At 46.0% G+C, this 24,549-nt stretch overlaps 1 protein-coding gene across 5 annotated transcripts in view; it reads left to right on the forward strand.

Annotated features, from left to right (window-relative positions):
- plppr5b (phospholipid phosphatase related 5b) overlaps positions 1-24,549 on the forward strand; it is a 112,354-nt gene that overhangs the window by 51,978 nt on the left and 35,827 nt on the right. The window lies entirely within an intron of this gene.

The following is a 24,549-nucleotide window of genomic DNA, read 5'->3' on the forward strand; positions in this document are numbered from 1 at the left end:
CTTTGGAAAGGAATGGTACAGTACTGTATGTAGTCTCCTCGCCTATGCTCTCACGCAAACGTTCCTATTTTAGATAAGACTACAGAAACCAAGAGGATTATCACCCTGATCCCCAAGGGAATACTCCTCCCTCTCTCACTCTTTCCTGTTAAATCTTCAATTTACACCACAATTTCTCTCACTGTAACAATTCCTAAATGTTATGAGCTTTCAGTCGCAGCTAAACCTCCCTTTACTCACTATACCCAATATGTATGAATTAATGTTGCTCTAAATTACATCTACAGTTGAAGTCTGAAGTTTACATACTCTTAGGTTGGAGTCATTAAATCTTGTTTTTCAACCACTCCACACATTTCTTATTAACAAACTATAGTTTTGACAAATCAGTTAGGACATCTACTTTGTGCATGACACAAGTCATTTTTCCAACAATTGTTTACAGACAGATTATTTAACTTATCAATCACTGTATCACAATTCCAGTAGCTCAGAAGTTTACATACACTAAGCCGACTGTGCCTTTAAACAGCTTGGAAAATTCCAGAAAATTATGTCATGGCTTTAGAAGCTTCTGACAGGCTAATTGACATCATTTGAGTTCATTGGAGGTGTACCTGTGGATGTATTTCAAGGCCTACCGTCAAACTCAGTGCCTCTTTGTTTGACATCATGGGAAAGTCCAAATAAATCAGCCAAGACCTCAGAAAAAATATTGTAGACCTCCACAAGTCTGATTCATCCTTGGGAGCAATTTCCAAACGCCTGAAGGTACCATGTTCATCTGTACAAGCAATAGTATGCAAGTATAAACACCATAGGACCACGCAGCCATCAAACCGCTCAGGAAGGAGACGAGTTCTGTCTCCTAGAGATGAACGTACTTTGGTGCGAAAAGTGCAAATCAATCCCAGAACAACAGCAAAGGACCTTGTGAAGATGCTGGAGGAAACAGGTACAAAGTATATATATCCACAGTAAAACGAGTCCTATACCGACCTAATCTGAAAGGCCGCTCAGGAAGGAAGAAGCCACTGCTCCGAAACCGCCATAAAAAAGCCAGACTACGGTTTGCAACTGCACATGGAGACAAAGATCGTACATTTTGAAGAAATGTCCTCTGGTCTGATGAAACAAAAACAGAACTGTTTGGCCAAAATGACCATCGTTATGTTTGGAGGAAAAAGGGGGAGGCTTGCAAGCCAAAGCAAACCATCCCAACCGTGAAGCACGGGGGTGGAAGCATCATGCTGAGAGGTGCTTTGCTGCAGGAGGGACTGGTGCACTTCACAAAATATATGGCATCACGTGGAAGGAAAATTATGTGGATATATTGAAGCAACATCTCAAGACATCAGTCTTGAGTTAAACAATTTAAAGGAAATGCTACCAAATACTAATTGAGTGTAGGTAAACTTCTGACCCACTGGGAATGTGATGAAAGAAATATAAGCTGAAATAAATCACTCTCTCTACTATTATTCTGACATTTCACATTCTTAAAATAAAGTGGTGATCCTAACTTACCTAAGACAGGGTATTTACTAGGATTAAATGTCAGGAATTGTGAAAAACTGAGTTTGAATGTATTTGGCTAAGGTGTATGTAAACTTCCGATGTCAACTGTAAATATCATATAGGATGTTAAATGGATAACTCAGTCTAACCGGCCAACTTTGCTTTTGTTAGACGGTCCGACAATAGCCCTTTAGTGTTATGTTGGTGTAACAATTAGTTCTGCAGATTATGTCTGCCCCAGCAGCCAGCAGTAGCTACCACAGCCACCTGCTGTAGAGGTATGGATGACTGAGGTACCTAGAGCAAGGGATTCGTGTCAGATATTTTAAAGACATTATCATTTTGGATCAGATTGGGATACGACTTTCATCTAAGCCTCCCTGGCAGACTGCAGTGGGATGGTGATAATGTCAACACAGGTCAAAGACACCTGTCTGCAGAGCACGATGGTGCACTTCTCCAGCCCAGTGCATGTTTTACAAAGAGATTGCATGTACTTACAAATGTAAGATAGAGGTACTGTATCACAGAAATATAACACTGTTTTATCTCATGTACTATAGCTATTGTGCTGTGGAAGATTACTATCTGATTGACTGCTCTTAGATTCTGTCTCTTTTCTCATCTCTACCCTGTCCATGCTTTGTTTAGTCAGTTCATATTATAGAGATATGAGAAACACAGGTGTGTGTGTGGGTGAGTGTGTGTATGTGTGTGTGCGAGTCATCTCACTAGTCATCTCACGACCTGCCGTCTTCCATCCCATCTCTCTGTTTTATTTAGAGTTCCAATGATAATGACTCACTTTGCAATGCTCTGTGGGAAAATCCATTTTGAACATGCCCGAAGGTCATGACAACAAGCTCGTTCTTAACTCCAAAATCGGACTTGTTCACCTGATTTGAAGTTTTTGCATGTCTCCACCCTCTCATGAACTTTGATTGTGAAAGGATAAGCTATTTAGAGTGCACCCTTCTATTGGAAGCTAGATGGAGGGGTGTTAGGAGTATAAATGCCCAGCGAGATGAAAGGCAGCCTGGAGAGACACTGCTGTTGTTGTCTCACCAGGTTTTGAAGGCTCAAAGCGGAGCGTTGATGTGCACTTGTTAGCGAACTCCTTAAGACATACTGTTACACAAAGGAAGACTTTGTAGTGCATATAATAACTTCACAAATAAGCCACTTCTGTTTGGAGAAATCCAACGTATTATTTCTCACTGCATCACTATTGGTCTTTGTGCAAGGTGTTGATGTTCAAGCAGTTGGCACACAGTTCAGACACTCATCTGTACCACACAAGACATGCAGGAAATGATCTCTTCACAGGCCCCAGGACCAGAACACAGGCTGGGAGTCGCACAGTTTTAAATAGAGCCATGAATATATGGAACTCTTTTCCACCCCAGGTAACCCAAGCTAAAAACCTGATTCAAAAAACACCTAACAACACAAAGGGACTGTGAAGAGACAGCCATTTTGATATATTTTGTCATTTACACTCTATTATGTGTTGTATCATGTAGGTGGGTGGCCTTGCACGAGCCTTGGCTTGTGCGAGCAGGAACATGTGATACATTTTCACAACTCTTAGTACAGAACTCCAAACTGGTCACACTTTCCTTCAAAACCTGTCATTGTGCATTCATTTGGATCGTAAACATCTCTCACCACACAACCGTTGATTCAAAGTATATGTTTATTGTGAAATGTAATGAGAACATTGGTTTAATCACCAAATAAAATAATTATATATTTTCAAATGAGTCATTTTAACTACCAGTTAATCCAATAGCAAACAATGCAAGAAGAAGCAAATTATGTTTGGGGGTAAAAAAAAAAAATATCGGTAAGTTAGACTAAATATTAGCACTTCCCAAACTGATAGGTTATAACCTTCAATCTGGATAACAAAACAAGTCATAAGGCTAGAGAAGTGTATCGACAAACATTACGAAAACAAGCAACACCCAAACAGGATGGAGACTTTAAAAAAAAGAACCAATCCCGAAAAGAAAACGCAACTCTTCGACAGACACAGACGTTTTAATCTTTTCACCACCGGGAATGGTAAGGGTGGAAACCGATCTGTTAAAATCGATAAATGACAAACTGGGCATACTTGAATTAGTCAGTAAGGATATAAAGGAGTTGAAGCCAAGCCTCGAGATGAGTGATGAAAAAGCTGCGACATTGGAGAAAGATACAAACAAGCTACAGTAAAAGGGACAGTCAATAAGATTGAAACCGATGTTAATGAACTTACATTTACATTTACATTTGTCATTTAGCAGACGCTCTTATCCAGAGCGACTTACAAATTGGTGCATTCACCTTATGACATCCAGTGGAACAGTCACTTTACAATAGTGCATCTAAATCTTAAAGGGGGGGGGGTGAGAGGGATTACTTATCCTATCCTAGGTATTCCTTAAAGAGGTGAGTTTTCAGGTGTCTCCGGAAGGTGGTGATTGACTCCGCTGTCCTGGCGTCGTGAGGGAGTTTGTTCCACCATTGGGGGGGCCAGAGCAGCGAACAGTTTTGACTGGGCTGAGCGGGAGCTGTACTTCCTCAGTGGTAGGGAGGCGAGCAGGCCAGAGGTGGATGAACGCAGTGCCCTTGTTTGGGTGTAGGGCCTGATCAGAGCCTGGAGGTACTGAGGTGCCGTTCCCCTCACAGCTCCGTAGGCAAGCACCATGGTCTTGTAGCGGATGCGAGCTTCAACTGGAAGCCAGTGGAGAGAACGGAGGAGCGGGGTGACGTGAGAGAACTTGGGAAGGTTGAACACCAGACGGGCTGCGGCGTTCTGGATGAGTTGAAGGGGTTTAATGGCAAAGGCAGGGAGCCCAGCCAACAGCGAGTTGCAGTAATCCAGACGGGAGATGACAAGTGCCTGGATTAGGACCTGCGCCGCTTCCTGTGTGAGGCAGGGTCGTACTCTGCGGATGTTGTAGAGCATGAACCTACAGGAACGGGCCACCGCCTTGATGTTGGTTGAGAACGACAGGGTGTTGTCCAGGATCACGCCAAGGTTCTTAGCGCTTTGGGAGGAGGACACAATGGAGTTGTCAACCGTGATGGCGAGATCATGGAACGGGCAGTCCTTCCCCGGGAGGAAGAGCAGCTCCGTCTTGCCGAGGTTCAGCTTGAGGTGGTGATCCGTCATCCACACTGATATGTCTGCCAGACATGCAGAGATGCGATTCGCCACCTGGTCATCAGAAGGGGGAAAGGCGAAGATTAATTGTGTGTCGTCTGCATAGCAATGATAGGAGAGACCATGTGAGGTTATGACAGAGCCAAGTGACTTGGTGTATAGCGAGAATAGGAGAGGGCCTAGAACAGAGCCCTGGGGGAGAACTTCTTTCTGAGAGAAGCATTACTTGACATAAAGACTAGATCCATGAGAGAAAAAGTGGTACTTACTGGTATCCAAGAGAAAGAAGGAGAACTTTCTGAGGGTGTAGTTAGGGAGTTCCTCCTTACAGCGCTTTCAGATCCCACGCGAAGCTGTCGGCAAAATCAAACTCAAACGTGTACACCGATTCAGGTTAGAGAGGGCAGAGATATGAATGCCCAATCGTTGGCAAATTTGCTTTCTTTAAAGATAAAATAATGGTTAATAACCTGGGAAAAAGACTTGCACGAAAATAGGCTTGAATGATCAGTTCCCGAAGGAAATTGCAGAACTGCGCAAAGTTCTGTATCCAATCTTCAAGGAAAATAGATTCAAAGGGAAATGTGTAGCTCACGTGGTCGATAAACTGTATATTGATAACCAAATGTTCCGAGACACAAAGACTACTCATGGCTATTCTAAATATTACAACGTTCCCATAGAGGAGTCAAATAATGGAACACCCAATACTATCCATGGTAGGGATTGTAATAAAAAATATATATAGAAAAGCAATAAAATAAAACAATTGTTAAGGAAATAAACTACAACTGCACTATACCATTCCAGATAGGTAATGTTAGAAAATAATTTGTTTTAGACTTTCCATTTATAGTATTTTATAAATTGATAAGACAGCATTAGAAGAAAAGATAATTAACTAAATAATACATCTTCAAATATAAGGAACTGGGACACAAAAGTACTCAATCAACATGGAGGAGATAAAACACAGAAGACATAGAAGCAGAGTATGTGGGTATGTGCGCATTTATTGTGATGGAAGGCAGGGTGTGTTTTTTGTGTTTGGAAAAGTGTGGAGTTAAGTGAGTGAAAAATGATAGGGGTTACAAATCCCAGAGCCCATGGGTGTTTGTGAGCAGGGATTATGAGAGAGAGCTTTCAGTGTTGTGCAGATATGGAATATACATTTTAAAATAAAATGTTAATATCTATTTATTTACTGTCCTATAATGATGGAATGGTCCCCAACACTATACAGTACCCTAGACACCCACCTGAGAGACCCCTACACTAAGGAGAAGTCCTTATCTGTCTCCAACCCGGGTACTTCCGGGTTGGAGCGAGCGGTCGCATCGGCACTTCGCTCCGCAGGTAGTATAACTTTTTCATTACATTTCATTACATTTCATTATAGCACAACTTTTTGATTTGTCTAATCTTAGCAATTTCTTCTTAGCTAGCTACATAGCCGTCTTTGTATCAAAGATAATTGCGTAATTATCGTATTTTGTCGTCCTAACGTAGTCTTCACTGCTCTGCCCAGCAGCTAGCCAGCTAGCAAACGTCCACCGATTAGCTGCACTGTAGAAACTATTACACTCAACTGAACAACTTGATTAGTGTAGTGTTAGCTAGCTACATAGCTGTCTTTGTATCCAAGATAATTGTGTAGTTTAGAGTGTGTAGTCTTAGAGTGATTATCTTAATTTACCGAGGTTAGCTAGCCAGCTATTTGTCGTCCTTAACGTAGGAGACTCTGCTAGCTAGCCAACAGCTAGCCATGAATAGAACTCAACAACCCGGTCGCATTCACAGGTAGTATCACATTTTCATTTCATTTCATTACAGTACAACGGTTTGATTTGTTTGATCGTAGCTAGCTACATAGCTAGCTACATAGCCTTCTTTGTATCAAAGATAATTGTGTAGTCTAGGGCGATTTTCTAGGTTAGCTAGCCAGCTATTGTCGTTCTTTTAACGCAATGTAACGTAATCAACAATGCTAGCTAGCCAGCTAGCCCCGAATAGCAGCACTGTCGAAACTATTACACTCAACGGAACGACTTGATTAGTGTAGTGTCAACAACGCAGCCACTGCCAGCTAGCCTACAAAGTCAACAACGCAACCACTGCCAGCCAGCCTACTTCAGCAGTACTGTATCATTTTAATCATTTTAGTCAATAAGAGTCTTGATACGTAAGCTTAACTTTCTGAACATTCGAGACGTGTAGTCCACTTGTCATTCCAATCTCCTTTGCATTAGCGTAGCCTCTTCTGTAGCCTGTCAACTATGTGTCTGTCTATCCCTGTTCTCTCCTCTCTGCACAGACCATACAAACGCTCCACACCGTGTGGCCGCGGCCACCCTAATCTGGTGGTCCCAGCGCGCACGACCCACGTGGAGTTCCAGGTCTCCGGTAGCCTCTGGAACTGCCGATCTGCGGCCAACAAGGCAGAGTTCATCTCAGCCTATGCCTCCCTCCAGTCCCTCGACTTCTTGGCACTGACGGAAACATGGATCACCACAGACAACACTGCTACTCCTACTGCTCTCTCTTCGTCCGCCCACGTGTTCTCGCACACCCGAGAGCTTCTGGTCAGCGGGGTGGTGGCACCGGGATCCTCATCTCTCCCAAATGGTCATTCTCTCTTTCTCCCCTTACCCATCTGTCTATCGCCTCCTTTGAATTCCATGCTGTCACAGTTACCAGCCCTTTCAAGCTTAACATCCTTATCATTTATCGCCCTCCAGGTTCCCTCGGAGAGTTCATCAATGAGCTTGATGCCTTGATAAGCTCCTTTCCTGAGGACGGCTCACCTCTCACAGTTCTGGGCGACTTTAACCTCCCCACGTCTACCTTTGACTCATTCCTCTCTGCCTCCTTCTTTCCACTCCTCTCCTCTTTGACCTCACCCTCTCACCTTCCCCCCTACTCACAAGGCAGGCAATACGCTCGACCTCATCTTTACTAGATGCTGTTCTTCCACTAACCTCATTGCAACTCCCCTCCAAGTCTCCGACCACTACCTTGTATCCTTTTCCCTCTCGCTCTCATCCAACACCTCCCACACTGCCCCTACTCGGATGGTATCGCGCCGTCCCAACCTTCGCTCTCTCTCCCCCGCTACTCTCTCCTCTTCCATCCTATCATCTCTTCCCTCTGCTCAAACCTTCTCCAACCTATCTCCTGATTCTGCCTCCTCAACCCTCCTCTCCTCCCTCTCTGCATCCTTTGACTCTCTATGTCCCCTATCCTCCAGGCCGGCTCGGTCCTCCCCTCCCGCTCCGTGGCTCGACGACTCATTGCGAGCTCACAGAACAGGGCTCCGGGCAGCCGAGCGGAAATGGAGGAAAACTCGCCTCCCTGCGAACCTGGCATCCTTTCACTCCCTCCTCTCTACATTTTCCTCCTCTGTCTCTGCTGCTAAAGCCACTTTCTACCACTCTAAATTCCAAGCATCTGCCTCTAACCCTAGGAAGCTCTTTGCCACCTTCTCCTCCCTCCTGAATCCCCCCCCCCCCCCCTCCCTCTCTGCAGATGACTTCGTCAACCATTTTGAAAAGAAGGTCGACGACATCCGATCCTCGTTTGCTAAGTCAAACGACACCGCTGGTTCTGCTCACACTGCCCTACCCTGTGCTCTGACCTCTTTCTCCCCTCTCTCTCCAGATGAAATCTCACGTCTTGTGACGGCCGGCCGCCCAACAACCTGCCCGCTTGACCCTATCCCCTCCTCTCTTCTCCAGACCATTTCCGGAGACCTTCTCCCTTACCTCTCCTCGCTCATCAACTCATCCCTGACCGCTGGCTACGTCCCTTCCGTCTTCAAGAGAGCGAGAGTTGCACCCCTTCTGAAAAAACCTACACTCGATCCCTCTGATGTCAACAACTACAGACCAGTATCCATTTCTTTTCTCTCCAAAACTCTTGAACGTGCCGTCCTTGGCCAGCTCTCCCGCTATCTCTCTCTGAATGACCTTCTTGATCCAAATCAGTCAGGTTTCAAGACTAGTCATTCAACTGAGACTGCTCTCCTCTGTATCACGGAGGCGCTCCGCACTGCTAAAGCTAACTCTCTCTCCTCTGCTCTCATCCTTCTAGACCTATCGGCTGCCTTCGATACTGTGAACCATCAGATCCTCCTCTCCACCCTCTCCGAGTTGGGCATCTCCGGCGCGGCCCACGCTTGGATTGTGTCCTACCTGACAGGTCGCTCCTACCAGGTGGCGTGGCGAGAATCTGTCTCCTCACCACGCGCTCTCACCACTGGTGTCCCCCAGGGCTCTGTTCTAGGCCCTCTCCTATTCTCGCTATACACCAAGTCACTTGGCTCTGTCATAACCTCACATGGTCTCTCCTATCATTGCTATGCAGACGACACACAATTAATCTTCTCCTTTCCCCCTTCTGATGACCAGGTGGCGAATCGTATCTCTGCATGTCTGGCAGACATATCAGTGTGGATGACGGATCACCACCTCAAGCTGAACCTCGGCAAGATGGAGCTGCTCTTCCTCCCGGGGAAGGACTGCCCGTTCCATGATCTCGCCATCACGGTTGACAACTTCATTGTGTCCTCCTCCCAGAGCGCTAAGAACCTTGGCGTGATCCTGGACAACACCCTGTCGTTCTCAACTAACATCAAGGCGGTGGCCCGTTCCTGTAGGTTCATGCTCTACAACATCCGCAGAGTACGACCCTGCCTCACACAGGAAGCGGCGCAGGTCCTAATCCAGGCACTTGTCATCTCCCGTCTGGATTACTGCAACTCGCTGTTGGCTGGGCTCCCTGCCTGTGCCATTAAACCCCTACAACTCATCCAGAACGCCGCAGCCCGTCTGGTGTTCAACCTTCCCAAGTTCTCTCACGTCACCCCGCTCCTCCGCTCTCTCCACTGGCTTCCAGTTGAAGCTCGCATCCGCTACAAGACCATGGTGCTTGCCTACGGAGCTGTGAGGGGAACGGCACCTCAGTACCTCCAGGCTCTGATCAGGCCCTACACCCAAACAAGGGCACTGCGTTCATCCACCTCTGGCCTGCTCGCCTCCCTACCACTGAGGAAGTACAGTTCCCGCTCAGCCCAGTTAAAACTGTTCGCTGCTCTGGCCCCCCAATGGTGGAACAAACTCCCTCACGACGCCAGGACAGCGGAGTCAATCACCACCTTCCGAAGACACCTGAAACCCCACCTCTTTAAGGAATACCTAGGATAGGATAAGTAATCCCTCTCACCCCCCCCCCCCTTTAAGATTTAGATGCACTATTGTAAAGTGACTGTTCCACTGGATGTCATAAGGTGAATGCACCAATTTGTAAGTCGCTCTGGATAAGAGCGTCTGCTAAATGACTTAAATGTAAATGTAAATGTCTTATGGGCCTACTGTAAGTAGCCTATACGCAGCCAAATAAGAAAGATGAATGTGGTCAGAGACCAACTAAAGCAGCACTGCCCCATCAATATTCTGAGCCTGCCTGGCAGGGTTGGTCCTGTAAAGCCAAAGCCCCCCTGATGGGAGAGCATAATATACAAGGAAATTCTCAAAACTGCCAATGAGAACCATGACGACCTTGTATATAGCCGGTGGGGATTCTGGTGGGGTGCCCCCACCTAGGCAGTGCTGGCAACACTAGCTGCAGTAACCCATGGGGAGGGGGTCACACTCTGACATTCTGAGAGGGGGCATGTTATTGTGTCCCTTGTGGCACAAAATCATCAAAGGTCTGACTGCTCAGAGATGCTTGGGAATATGGTCACAATGGGGGACCACGTGTGTTTCAGGGTACCTGCCAATTTTAATAAAATCTCCCCATTTTTGCTCAATTTTGCATGCCTTCTCATGCAGCTGCAACTGTACATCAATTCGTAAATCAAGGCCTTTCTTGATTAGGGCTCTGGGATACTGTTGAGCATCTGAGTTTATGGCTGTTTGTGGGGGAAAGGAATTGAAACTACCTACAATATTACAAATATTTGTTGTTATTTATGGAAGTTAAGATGAGCAGTTTGTATATGGTCCTGGTCTCTCGAGGGCCATGGAATCCAGGGGGTCGGGGGTGGTCTGCCGGTCACTGGGATGACAGCACAACGCGGGATGGGGAGGGGTTTTAGCAGGTAGAATAATGGGGAAAATTGGAGCTTTACATAGTAGCAATGTAAATATCACGTTATAGCTACAGAGGGGCAAAAAACTATTTAGTCAGCCACCAATTGTGCATGTTCTCCCACTTAAAAAGATGAGAGAGGCCTGTCATTTTCATCATAGGTACATTTCAACTATGACAGACAAAATGAGAAAAAAATCACATTGTAGGATTTTTAATGAATTTATTTGCAAATTATGGTGGAAAATACGTATTTGGTCACCTACAAACAAGCAAGATTTCTGGCTCTCACAGACCTGTAACTTCTTCTTTAAGAGGCTCCTCTGTCCTCCACTCGTTACCTGTATTAATGGCACCTGTTTGAACTTGTTAGCAGTATAAAAGACACCTGTCCACAACCTCAAACAGTCACACTTCAAACTCCACTATGGCCAAGACCAAAGCTGTCAAAGAACACCAGAAACAAAATTGTAGACCTGCACCAGGCTGGGAAGACTGAATCTGCAATAAGTAAGCAGCTTGGTTTGAAGAAATCAACTGTGGGAGCAATTATTAGGAAATGGAAGACATACAAGACCACTGATAATCTCCCGCAATCTGGGGCTCCACGCAAGATCTCACCCCGTGGGGTCAAAATGATCACAAGAACGGTGAGCAAAAATCCCAGAACCACACGGGGGGGCCTAGTGAATGACCTGCAGAGAGCTGGGACCAAAGTAACAAAGCCAACCATCAGTAACACACTACGCCGCCAGGGACACAAATCCTGCAGTGCCAGAAGTGTCCCCCTGCTTAAGCCAGTACATATCCAGGCCCGTCTGAAGTTTGCTAGAAAGCAGTTGGATGATCCAGAAGAAGATTGGGAGAATGTCATATGGTCAGATGAAACCAAAATATAACTTTTTGGTAAAAACTCAACTTGTCGTGTTTGGAGGACAAATAATGCTGAGTTGCATCCAAAGAACACCATACCTACTGTGAAGCATGGTGGTGGAAACATCATGCTTTGGGGCTGTTTTTCTGCAAAGGGACCAGGACGACTGGTCCGTGTAAAGGAAAGAATGAATGCGTCCATGTATCGTGAAATTTTGAGTGAAAACCTCCTTCCATCAGCAAGGGCTTGAAGATGAAACGTGGCTGGGTCTTTCAGCATGACAATGATCCCAAACACACAGCCCGGGCAACGAAGGAGTGGCTTCGTAAGAAGCATTTCAAGGTCCTGGAGTGGCCTAGCCAGTCTCCAGATCTAAACCCCATAGAAAATCTTTGTAGGGAGTTGAAAGTCTGTGTTGCCCAGCAACAGCCCCAAAACATCACTGCTCTAGAGGAGATCTGCATGGAGGAATGGGCAAAAATACGAGCAACAGTGTGTGAAAACCTTGTGAAGACGTTTGACCTCTGTCATTGCCAACAAAGGGTATATAACAAAGTATTGAGATACACTTTTTTATTGACCAAATTCTTATTTTCCACCATAATTTGGTGATTTTCTGGATTTTTTTCTTCTCATTTTGTCTGTCATAGTTGAAGTGTACCTATGATGAAAATTACAGGCATCTCTCATCTTTTTAAGTGGGAGAACTTGCATAATTGGTGGCTGACTAAATACCTTTTTGGCCCACTGTACATGGTGGAGGCTCAATCAAGCTTGATTACTTTCTTATGTTTTTATTTTATTTTATTTTTTATTTCACCTTTATTTAACCAGGTAGGCAAGTTGAGAACAAGTTCTCATTTACAATTGCGACCTGGCAAGATAAAGCAAAGCAGTTCGACAGATACAACGACACAGAGTTACACATGGAGTAAAACAAACATACAGTCAATAATACAGTATAAACAAGTCTATATACAATGTGAGCAAATGAGGTGAGAAGGGAGGTAAAGGCAAAAAGGCCATGGTGGCAAAGTAAATACAATATAGCAAGTAAAACACTGGAATGGTAGTTTTGCAATGGAAGAATGTGCAAAGTAGAAATAAAAATAATGGGGTGCAAAGGAGCAAAATAAATAAATTAAATACAGTTGGGAAAGAGGTAGTTGTTTGGGCTAAATTATAGGGCTATGTACAGGTGCAGTAATCTGTAAGATGCTCTGACAGTTGGTGCTTAAAGCTAGTGAGGGAGATAAGTGTTTCCAGTTTCAGAGATTTTTGTAGTTCGTTCCAGTCATTGGCAGCAGAGAACTGGAAGGAGAGGCGGCCAAAGAAAGAATTGGTTTTGGGGGTGACTAGAGAGATATACCTGCTGGAGCGTGTGCTACAGGTGGGAGATGCTATGGTGACCAGCGAGCTGAGATAAGGGGGGATTTTACCTAGCAGGGTCTTGTAGATGACATGGAGCCAGTGGGTTTGGCGACGAGTATGAAGCGAGGGCCAGCCAACGAGAGCGTACAGGTCGCAATGGTGGGTAGTATATGGGGCTTTGGTGACAAAACGGATTGCACTGTGATAGACTGCATCCAATTTGTTGAGTAGGGTATTGGAGGCTATTTTGTAAATGACATCGCCAAAGTCGAGGATTGGTAGGATGGTCAGTTTTACAAGGGTATGTTTGGCAGCATGAGTGAAGGATGCTTTGTTGCGAAATAGGAAGCCAATTCTAGATTTAACTTTGGATTGGAGATGTTTGATATGGGTCTGGAAGGAGAGTTTACAGTCTAACCAGACACCTAAGTATTTGTAGTTGTCCACGTATTCTAAGTCAGAGCCGTCCAGAGTAGTGATGTTGGACAGGCGGGTAGGTGCAGGTAGCGATCGGTTGAAGAGCATGCATTTAGTTTTACTTGTATTTAAGAGCAATTGGAGGCCACGGAAGGAGAGTTGTATGTCATTGAAGCTTGCCATGTCATTCTCTCTGGCACCAAAAGTTTAAAAAAGTGTTGGTAGGGGACAGAATGCGGTCGGACCATCACATAATTGGCATACATATTTCTCTTACAGAATTTCCACGTGGGCAAGGATATTGGAAATGTAATCTCAGCCTACTGGATGATAAGTTGTTTTTAACGAGGACAGAAGAAATTATAACTGACTTTTTCCAACATGACATAGGTATAGCAGATCCCATTATTGTATGGCACACTTTTAAATGTGCCTTTAGAGGCCAAATCAAATCAAATCAAATTTTATTTGTCACATACACATGGTTAGCAGATGTTAATGCGAGTGTAGCGAAATGCTTGTGCTTCTAGTTCCGACAATGCAGTGATAACCAACAAGTAATCTAACTAACAATTCCAAAACTACTGTCTTATACACAGTGTAAGGGGATAAGGAACATGTACATAAGGATATATGAATGAGTGATGGTACAGAGCAGCATACAGTAGATGGTATCGAGTACAGTATATACATATGAGATGAGTGTGTAGACAAAGTAAACAAAGTGGCATAGTTAAAGTGGCTAGTGATACATGTGTTACATAAGGATGCAGTCGATGTTGTAGAGTACAGTATATACATATGCATATGAGATGAATAATGTAGGGTAAGTAACATTATATAAGGTAGCATTGTTTAAAGTGGCTAGTGATATATTTACATCATTTCCCATCAATTCCCATTATTAAAATGGCTGGAGTTGGGTCAGTGTCAATGACAGTGTGTTGGCAGCAGCCACTCAATGTTAGTGGTGGCTATTTAACAGTCTGATGGCCTTGAGATAGAAGCTGTTTTTCAGTCTCTCGGTCCCAGCTTTGATGCACCTGTACTGACCTCGCCTTCTGGATGATAGCGGGGTGAACAGGCAGTGGTTCGGGTGGTTGATGTCCTTGATGATCTTTATGGCCTTCCTGTAACAACGGGTGGTGTAGGTGTCCTGGAGGGCAGGTAGTTTGCCCCCGGTGATGCGTTGTGCAGTCCTCACTACCCTCTGGAGAGCCTTACGGTTGAGGGCGGAGCAGTTGCCGTACCAGGCGGTGATACAGCCCGCCAGGATGCTCTCGATTGTGCATCTGTAGAAGTTTGTGAGTGCTTTTGGTGACAAGCCGAATTTCTTCAGCCTCCTGAGGTTGAATAGGCGCTGCTGCGCCTTCTTCACGACACTGTCAGTGTGAGTGGACCAATTCAGTTTGTCTGTGATGTGTATGCCGAGGAACTTAAAACTAGCTACCCTCTCCACTACTGTTCCATCGATGTGGATAGGGGGTGTTCCCTCTGCTGTTTCCTGAAGTCCACAATCATCTCCTTAGTTTTGTTGACGTTGAGTGTGAGGTTATTTTCCTGACACCACACTCCAAGGGCCCTCACCTCCTCCCTGTAGGCCGTCTCGTCGTTGTTGGTAATCAAGCCTACCACTGTTGTGTCGTCCGCAAACTTGATGATTGAGTTGGAGGCGTGCGTGGCCACGCAGTCGTGGGTGAACAGGGAGTACAGGAGAGGGCTCAGAATGCACCCTTGTGGGGCCCCTGTGTTGAGGATCAGCGGGAGGAGATGTTGTTGCCTACCCTCACCACCTGGGGGCGGCCCGTCAGGAAGTCCAGTACCCAGTTGCACAGGGCGGGGTCGAGACCCAGGGTCTCGAGCTTGATGACGAGCTTGGAGGGTACTATGGTGTTGAATGCCGAGCTGTAGTCGATGAACAGCATTCTCACATAGGTATTCCTCTTGTCCAAGTGGGTTAGGGCAGTGTGCAGTGTGGTTGAGATTGCATCGTCTGTGGACCTATTTGGGCGGTAAGCAAATTGGAGTGGGTCTAGGGTGTCAGGTAGGGTGGAGGTGATATGGTCCTTGACTAGTCTCTCAAAGCACTTCATGATGACGGAAGTGAGTGCTACGGGGCGGTAGTCGTTTAGCTCAGTTACCTTAGCTTTCTTGGGAACAGGAACAATGGTGGCCCTCTTGAAGCATGTGGGAACAGCAGACTGGTATAGGGATTGATTGAATATGTCCGTAAACACACCGGCCAGCTGGTCTGCGCATGCTCGGAGGGCGCGGCTGGGGATGCCGTCTGGGCCTGCAGCCTTGCGAGGGTTAACACGTTTAAATGTCTTACTCACCTCGGCTGCAGTGAAGGAGAGACTGCATGTTTCCGTTGCAGGCCGTGTCAGTGGCACTGTATTGTCCTCAAAGCGGGCAAAAAGTTATTTAGTCTGCCTGGGAGCAAGACATCCTGGTCCGTGACTGGGCTGGATTTCATCTTGTAGTCCGTGATTGACTGTAGACCCTGCCACATGCCTCTTGTGTCTGAGCCATTGAATTGAGATTCCACTTTGTCTCTGTACTGACGCTTAGCTTGTTTAATAGCCTTACGGAGGGAATAGCTGCACTGTTTGTATTCAGTCATGTTGCCAGACACCTTGCCCTGATTAAAAGCAGTGGTTCGCGCTTTCAGTTTCACGCGAATGCTGCCATCAATCCACGGTTTCTGGTTAGGGAATGTTTTTATCGTTGCTATGGGAACGACATCTTCGACGCACGTTCTAATGAACTCGCACACCGAATCAGCGTATTCGTCAATATTCCCATCTGACGCAATACGAAACATGTCCCAGTCCACGTGATGGAAGCAGTCTTGGAGTGTAGAGTCAGCTTGGTCTGGCCAGCGTTGGACAGACCTCAGCGTGGGAGCCTCTTGTTTTAATTTCTGTCTGTAGGCAGGGATCAGCAAAATGGAGTCGTGGTCAGCTTTTCCGAAAGGGGGGCGGGGCAGGGCCTTATATGCGTCGCGGAAGTTAGAGTAACAATGATCCAAGGTTTTACCACCCCTGGTTGCGCAATCGATATGCTGATAAAATTTAGGGAGTCTTGTTTTCAGATTGGCTTTGTTAAAATCCCCAGCTACAATGAATGCAGCCTCCGGATAAATGTTTTCCAGTTTGCAAAGAGTTAAATAAAGTTCGTTCAGAGCCATCGATGTGTCTGCTTGGGGGGGATATATACGGCTGTGATTATAATCGAAGAGAATTCTCTTGGAAGATAATGCGGTCTACATTTGATTGTGAGGAATTCTAAATCAGGTGAACAGAAGGATTTGAGTTCCTGTATGTTTCCTTCATCACACCATGTCCCGTTAGTCATGAGGCATACGCCCCCTCCACTCTTCTTACCAGATAGATGTTTGTTTCTGTCGGCGCGATGCGTGGAGAAACCCGTTGGCTGTACCGCCCTGGATAGCGTTTTCCCAGTAAGCCATGTCTCCGTAAAGCAGAGAACGTTGCAGTCTCTGATGTCCCTCTGGAATGCCACCCTTGCTCGGATTTCATCAACCTTGTTGTCGAGAGACTGGACATTGGCAAGAAGAATACTGGGAAGTGGTGCGCGATGTGCCCTTTTTCGGAGTCTGACCAGAACACCGCCGCGTTTCCCTCTTTTTCGGAGTCGTTTCCTTGGGTCGCTGCATGCGATCCATTCCGTTGTCCTGTTTGTAAGGCAGAACACAGGATCCGCGTCGCGGAAAACATATTCTTGGTCGTACTGATGGTGAGTTGACGCTGATCTTATATTCAGTAGTTCTTCTCGACTGTATGTAATGAAACCTAAGATGACCTGGGGTACTAATGTAAGAAATAACACGTAAAAAAACAGAAAACTGCATAGTTTCCTAGGAACGCGAAGCGAGGCGGCCATCTCAGTCAGCGCCGGAAGTCAGATGCTTTCAGTACTCATCTATAAAACAAAAGCAATTTAGGTCAAAAGAGTCCATATTAACAAAGGAAATGCAAGGACGAACAGTACAGATAGATAGCAATAAAAACTGTACCACAGGGGCTCAGAGTAAGTTAGAGAAAAAACTAAAAGAAATGGAGGAACTTATTCAAGAAAGATCCAGTGTAATATATTATTTAAAAAATAAAGCGAACTGGATGGAATATGGGGAAAAATGCACCACATTCTTATTTAATCTTCAACATAGAAATGCTACCAAAAATAATTTACTGAAACTTGTTACAAATGATGAAGTCACCCATGGTTCACCAAACGATATGTTGAAAGAGGAAGTAAAGTACTTTAAGCATATGTTTCAGTCTCCTCTATCTCCACTAACCATAGCTGATTGTATGCATTTTTTTCATACAATCATAATATAAAATTAACATCGGTACAGAAAGACTCATGTGAAGGCCATATTACACAGGAGGAAATTATTGATGCAATTAAAGCCTTTAAGTCAGGGAAAACTCCAGGGCTGGATTGCATACCAGTGGAAGTATACCAAACTTCTTTTTTTGATATACTCAGAGGACTGTTATTAGCATGTTTTAACCACTCCTATATAAATGGTATATTATCGGACACTCAACAAGAAGATCTGATTTCATTATTACTGAAACAGGATCCAAGTGGTAAATATAAAGATCCAATCCATAAAACAATTGGAGGCTTCTTACACTTCAGTGTTGTGATGCAAAAAGTCTAGCTTAAATGCTTAGCGCATATAATTAAAAAGTTAGTGTTGGATATTATTCATCCTAATCAGGCAGGTTTTTTACATGGACTTAATGTACATTAGACATAATATAAGACAAGTGTAAACAATAAAACACTGAAAGTTCTGGGAAACCAGGCCTGGTATTCAAATCTGACTTTGAAAAGGCCTTTGATAAAGTACGACAAGTTTATACATATAAATGCCTGGAATATTTCAATTTTGGGGAATCTCTTATAAAACTGGTTAAAGTTATGTATAATAACCCTAGGTGTAACATAATAAAAATTACTACATATCAGAAAGTTTTAAACTGTCAAGAGGAGTAAAACAAGGTTGTCCACTATCGGCATATATATTTATTATTGCCATCAAAATGTTAGCTGTTAAAATCAGATCCAATTATAACATTAAGGGATTAGAAATCCATGGCTTAAAAACAAAGGTGTCATTGTGCACTGATGATTGATGTTTTCTTTTAAAACCACAATTAGAATCCCTCCACAGCCTCGTAGAGGATCTAGATACTTTTTCAACCTCTCTGCATTAAAACCAAATTATGGTACGTATTGGATTCTCTAAAAATACAGCTTTTACATTACCGTGTAGTTTCCAATAAAATGATCTGACGGAGATGTGGACATATTCGTTATACATATCCCAAAAGAAAGAAATGATTTCACTCCAATACATTTTATTAGAAAGTTAGCAAAAATTGATCAGATTTTGCTAACATGGAAAGAAAAATACCTCTCTATTTGTAGAAAAAACACTGATTAACTCTTTAGTTATATCACAGTTGACCTATTTGCTTATAGTTTTGCCTATACCTAGCGACCTTAAATTACATGAGCAAAAATATATTTTATTTGGAATGGCAAGTCAGACAAAATTAAAAGGGCCTATTTATATAAAGAATATGAATTCGGATGGCAGAAATGATTAAATATTTAAGCATTAGACCTCTCATTAAAGGCGTCAGTCATACAAAGGTTATACTTAAATCCAAACTGGTTCTCTAGCAAATTAGTGAGAATGTCATGTTCAAGAATGGCCTTTTTCAGATTACAATCGCTCACTTTCGGTTATTTGAAAATTAAATTAGCATCTCCAAAATATCGTTATTTTTAAAGAAGCCATAGAAAGTTGGTTGCAATTTCAGTTTAATCCACCAGAAAAGACAGAATAAATAATATAACAAATATTGTGGTTAAACTCAAACATAATAAAACAAATAATAAAGTTTAATCTTTGTAAATTATATCATAAATAGGACTGGTGGAGTTATGTCACACTTGCACCTAATTCAAATATGGGTTAGGGTTAGGGTTAGGGTTATGGGTTAGGGTTATGGGTTAGGGTTATGTATGGTTATGTCTGCTCTACCCAAAATTGCAACCAACTAATTGCAGCATTACCGCAAAAATGAGAGGCAAGTGGAAGGGGGGAAAGGTAAGGAACTTGTCTGTCTTAAAGACCTAAATTGCATTAAAGGAAATTGTGCTACATAAAAATATATACCAGTTTCATTTAAGGACCAAATAATTGACAGCAGTACCATATAGATTGAAAAATAGTTGAGAATAGATTTTCGATGTACCAATTCCATGGCACATGGTTTATGAATTGACAAACAAAATGATGCCAGATTCAAAACTTGAATTCAATTTAAATTGTTATCCTAAATTCTTGCAACCAATTTTGTTTGGTACTGTCCATAGCTTGTTTTTGGTCACAGGTCCAGGAATGGATGAAGAAATACAACATTTACCTGGAGCTAACTCTACAGATAGCAATACTGGGTGATTTGAAAAGTCATAGTCAATCGATCAATAATATAATAATACTTTTATCGAAAAATGTTTTTTTTAATTTACAATCTGAATAAACTATGAGAAGAGAAAGGTTCAGAACTTTTGTGAAGCAACACAGCATGGTTGAAAAATATATGGCAAATAGAAATCTATTATGGATGGTGTTAAGAGATAAACGGGAGGGGTTGAATGGAGCTGAAGGGTGGGACTAATAACAACAAGATAACAAATGTAAAATATACTGTGTCTTTAAAATGTATATAGGTTCACAACTTTTGTGAAAGAGCACAGTTAAAAATATAAATCAAACTGGATGGACATCAGAAATAGAGGAAGGCCAGGTCTGAAAACAAACAAAATATAACTATTGTAAAATAGGTTGTGTCCGTAAAATGTATATAGTATGTATAAGCTGGAAGTAGAAGCCTACGTGTTATTGTTTATTAGTTTAATTCAATTAGGGGTGGGGTGGTAGGGTGTGCGGGAAATAATACTGGAAAATATATTATAAAACATGTATTTATATATATAGTGGGGCAAAAAAGTATTTAGTCAGCCACCAATTGTGCAAGTTCTCCCACTTAAAAATATGAGAGTGTAACGGTTCTCTTGTGGTGAAGGAGAGTCGGACCAAAATGCAGCGTGTAGATTGCGATCCATGTTTTAATAAACAAACGTAACACGAATCTAAATACAAACACTACAAAAAACAATAAACGTAACGAAAACCGAAACAGCCTATACTTGTGTACACTAACACATAGACAGGAACAAGGACACTAAGGACAATCACCCACGACAAACTCAAAGAATATGGCTGCCTAAATATGGTTCCCAATCAGAGACAACGATAAACACCTGCCTCTCATTGAGAACCACTCCAGACACCAATAGACTTTGCTAGATCACCCCACTAGCTACAATCCCAATATATACACACCACATACAAAAACCCATGCCACACCCTGGCCTGACCCAATACATGAAGATAAACACAAAATACTTCGACCAGGGCATGACAGAACCACCCCCCCTAAGGTGCGGACTACGGAACGCACCTCAAAACAATAGGGAGGGTCCGGGTGGGCGTCTGTCCATGGTGGCGGCTCCGGCGCGGGACGTGGACCCCACTCAGTCAATGTCTTAGTCCCCTCTCCTCGCACCCCTGGATAGTCCACCCTCGCCGCCGACCATGGCCTAGTAGTCCTCACCCAGAACCCCACTGGACTGAGGAGCAGATCGGGACTGAAGGGCAGCTCGGGACTGAGGCAGCTCGGTACTGAGGGAAAGCTCGGGAGTGAGAGAAAGCTCGGGAGTGAGAGAAAGCTCGGGAGTGAGAGAAAGCTCGGGAGTGAGAGAAAGCTCGGGAGTGAGAGGAAGCTCGGGAGTGAGAGGAAGCTCAGGCAGGTAGATAGATCTACCAGATCCTGGCTGACTGGCGGATCTGGCGGATCCTGGCTGACTGGCGGATCCTGGGCGACTGGCAGATCCTGGCCGACTGGCAGTTCTGGCAGATTCCGGCTGACTGGCGGATCTGGAAGAGTCTGGTTGACTGGCGGATCCTGGCAGACTGAACGATCTGGCTGATCCATGCTGACTGGCGGCTCTGGCTGCTCCACGCTGACTGGCGGCTCTGGCTGCTCCATGTGGGCTGACAGCTCTGGCGGCTTCTTACAGACTAGCGGCTCTGGCGGCTCCGTGCAGACTGGCAGCTCCTTGCAGACTGACAGCTCCTTGCAGACTGGCAGCTCCTTGCAGACTGGCAGCTCCTTGCAGACTGGCAGCTCCTTGCAGACTGGCAGCTCTGGCTGCTTCATGCAGACTGACAGCTCTGGCTGCTTCATGCAGACTGACAGCTCTGGCTGCTCCATGCAGACTGACAGCTCTGGCTGCTCCATGCAGACTGACAGCTCTGGCTGCTCCATGCAGACTGACAGCTCTGGATGCTCCATGCAGACTGACATCTCTGGCTGTTCCATGCAGGCTGGCAGCTCCAGGCAGGCAGGCTGCGCTGAACAGATGGGAGACTCCGGCAGCGCAGGAGAGGAGAAAGGCTCCGACAGCGCTGGAGAGGCGGGAGACTCCGACAGCGCAGGAGAGGCGAGGCGCACTGTAGGCCTGATGCGTGGTGCTGGCACTGGTGGTACTGAACCGAGGACACACACAGGAAGCCTGGTGCGGGGAGCTGCTACCGGAGGGCTGGGGTGTGGAGGTGGTACTGGATAGACCGGACCGTGCAGGCGCACTGGAGCTCTTGAGCACCGAGCCTGCCCAACCTTACCTGGTTGAATACGCTCGGTCGCCCTGCCAGTGCGGCGAGGTGGAATAGCCCGCACTGGGCTATGCAGGCGAACCGGGGACACAGAGCACAAGGCTGATGCCATGTAAGCCGGCCCAAGGAGCATGGGCATGACAGAACCACCCCCCCTAAGGTGCGGACTACGGAACGCACCTCAAAACAATAGGGAGGGTCCGGGTGGGCGTCTGTCCATGGTGGCGGCTCCGGCGCGGGACGTGGACCCCACTCAGTCAATGTCTTAGTCCCCTCTCCTCGCACCCCTGGATAGTCCACCCTCGCCGCCGACCATGGCCTAGTAGTCCTCACCCAGAACCCCACTGGACTGAGGAGCAGATCGGGACTGAAGGGCAGCTCGGGACTGAGGCAGCTCGGTACTGAGGGAAAGCTCGGGAGTGAGAGAAAGCTCGGGAGTGAGAGAAAGCTCGGGAGTGAGAGAAAGCTCGGGAGTGAGAGAAAGCTCGGGAGTGAGAGAAAGCTCGAGAGTGAGAGGAAGCTCGGGAGTGAGAGGAAGCTCAGGCAGGTAGATAGATCTACCAGATCCTGGCTGACTGGCGGATCTGGCGGATCCTGGCTGACTGGCGGATCCTGGGCGACTGGCAGATCCTGGCCGACTGGCAGTTCTGGCAGATTCCGGCTGACTGGCGGATCTGGAAGAGTCTGGTTGACTGGCGGATCCTGGCAGACTGAACGATCTGGCTGATCCATGCTGACTGGCGGCTCTGGCTGCTCCACGCTGACTGGCGGCTCTGGCTGCTCCATGTAGGCTGACAGCTCTGGCGGCTTCTTACAGACTAGCGGCTCTGGCGGCTCCGTGCAGACTGGCAGCTCCTTGCAGACTGACAGCTCCTTGCAGACTGGCAGCTCCTTGCAGACTGGCAGCTCCTTGCAGACTGGCAGCTCCTTGCAGACTGGCAGCTCCTTGCAGCCTGGCAGCTCTGGCTGCTTCATGCAGACTGACAGCTCTGGCTGCTTCATGCAGACTGACAGCTCTGGCTGCTCCATGCAGACTGACAGCTCTGGCTGCTCCATGCAGACTGACAGCTCTGGCTGCTCCATGCAGACTGACAGCTCTGGCTGCTCCATGCAGACTGACATCTCTGGCTGTTCCATGCAGGCTGGCAGCTCCAGGCAGGCAGGCTGCGCTGAACAGATGGGAGACTCCGGCAGCGCAGGAGAGGAGAAAGACTCCGGCAGCGCAGGAGAGGAGAAAGGCTCCGACAGCGCTGGAGAGGCGGGAGACTCCGACAGCGCAGGAGAGGCGAGGCGCACTGTAGGCCTGATGCGTGGTGCTGGCACTGGTGGTACTGAACCGAGGACACGTACAGGAAGCCTGGTGCGGGGAGCTGCTACCGGAGGGCTGGGGTGTGGAGGTGGTACTGGATAGACCGGACCGTGCAGGCGCACTGGAGCTCTTGAGCACCGAGCCTGCCCAACCTTACCTGGTTGAATACTCTCGGTCGCCCTGCCAGTGCGGCGAGGTGGAATAGCCCGCACTGGGCTATGCAGGCGAACCGGGGACACAGAGCACAAGGCTGATGCCATGTAAGCCGGCCCAAGGAGCCGCACTGGGGACCACATGCGTAGAGCCGGCTTCATGGCATTTGACGCTCAATCTAGCCTGGCCGATACGCGGAGCTGGAATATACCGCACCGGGCTATGCACCCGCACTGGGAACACTGTGCGCACCACTGCACAACACGGTGCCTGCCCGGTCTCTCTAGTCCCCCGGTAACCACAGGACGTTAGCGTAGGTCTCCTACCTAGCGTAGCCCTACACCCTGTGAGCCCCCTCCCAATAAATTTTTGGGGCAGACTCTCGGGCTTCCATCCGCTACGCCGTGCTGCCTCCTCATACCTGCGCCTCTCAGCTTTCGCCGGGGCGGCGATATTCTCCAGGCTGAGCCCAGGGTCCTTTACCGTCCAGTTCGTGTGGTCTTTAGAGTCTGTGCAGGTTTATATCACAGCCAAGCTCTATATAATCATCTTTAAACAATCAACTGGCAGCTTCATTAAATAGTACCCGCAAAACACCAGTCTTAACATCAACAGTGAAGAGGCGACTGGTCTTCTAGGCAGAGTTCCTCTGTCTAGTATCTTTGTTCTTTTGCCCATCTTAATCTTTTATTTTTATTGGCCAGTCTGAGATATGTCTTTATCTTTGCAACTCATTCTAGAAGGCCAGCATCCTGGAGTCACCTCTTCACTGTTGACGTTGAGACTGGTATTTTGCGTGTACTATTTAATGAAGCTGTCAGTTGAGTTCTTGTGAGGTATCTGTTTCTCAAACTAGACACTCTAAAAAAAAA

This window comes from Oncorhynchus gorbuscha, linkage group LG12 (genome assembly GCF_021184085.1).
Source record: "Oncorhynchus gorbuscha isolate QuinsamMale2020 ecotype Even-year linkage group LG12, OgorEven_v1.0, whole genome shotgun sequence".
Taxonomy (NCBI): domain Eukaryota; kingdom Metazoa; phylum Chordata; class Actinopteri; order Salmoniformes; family Salmonidae; genus Oncorhynchus; species Oncorhynchus gorbuscha.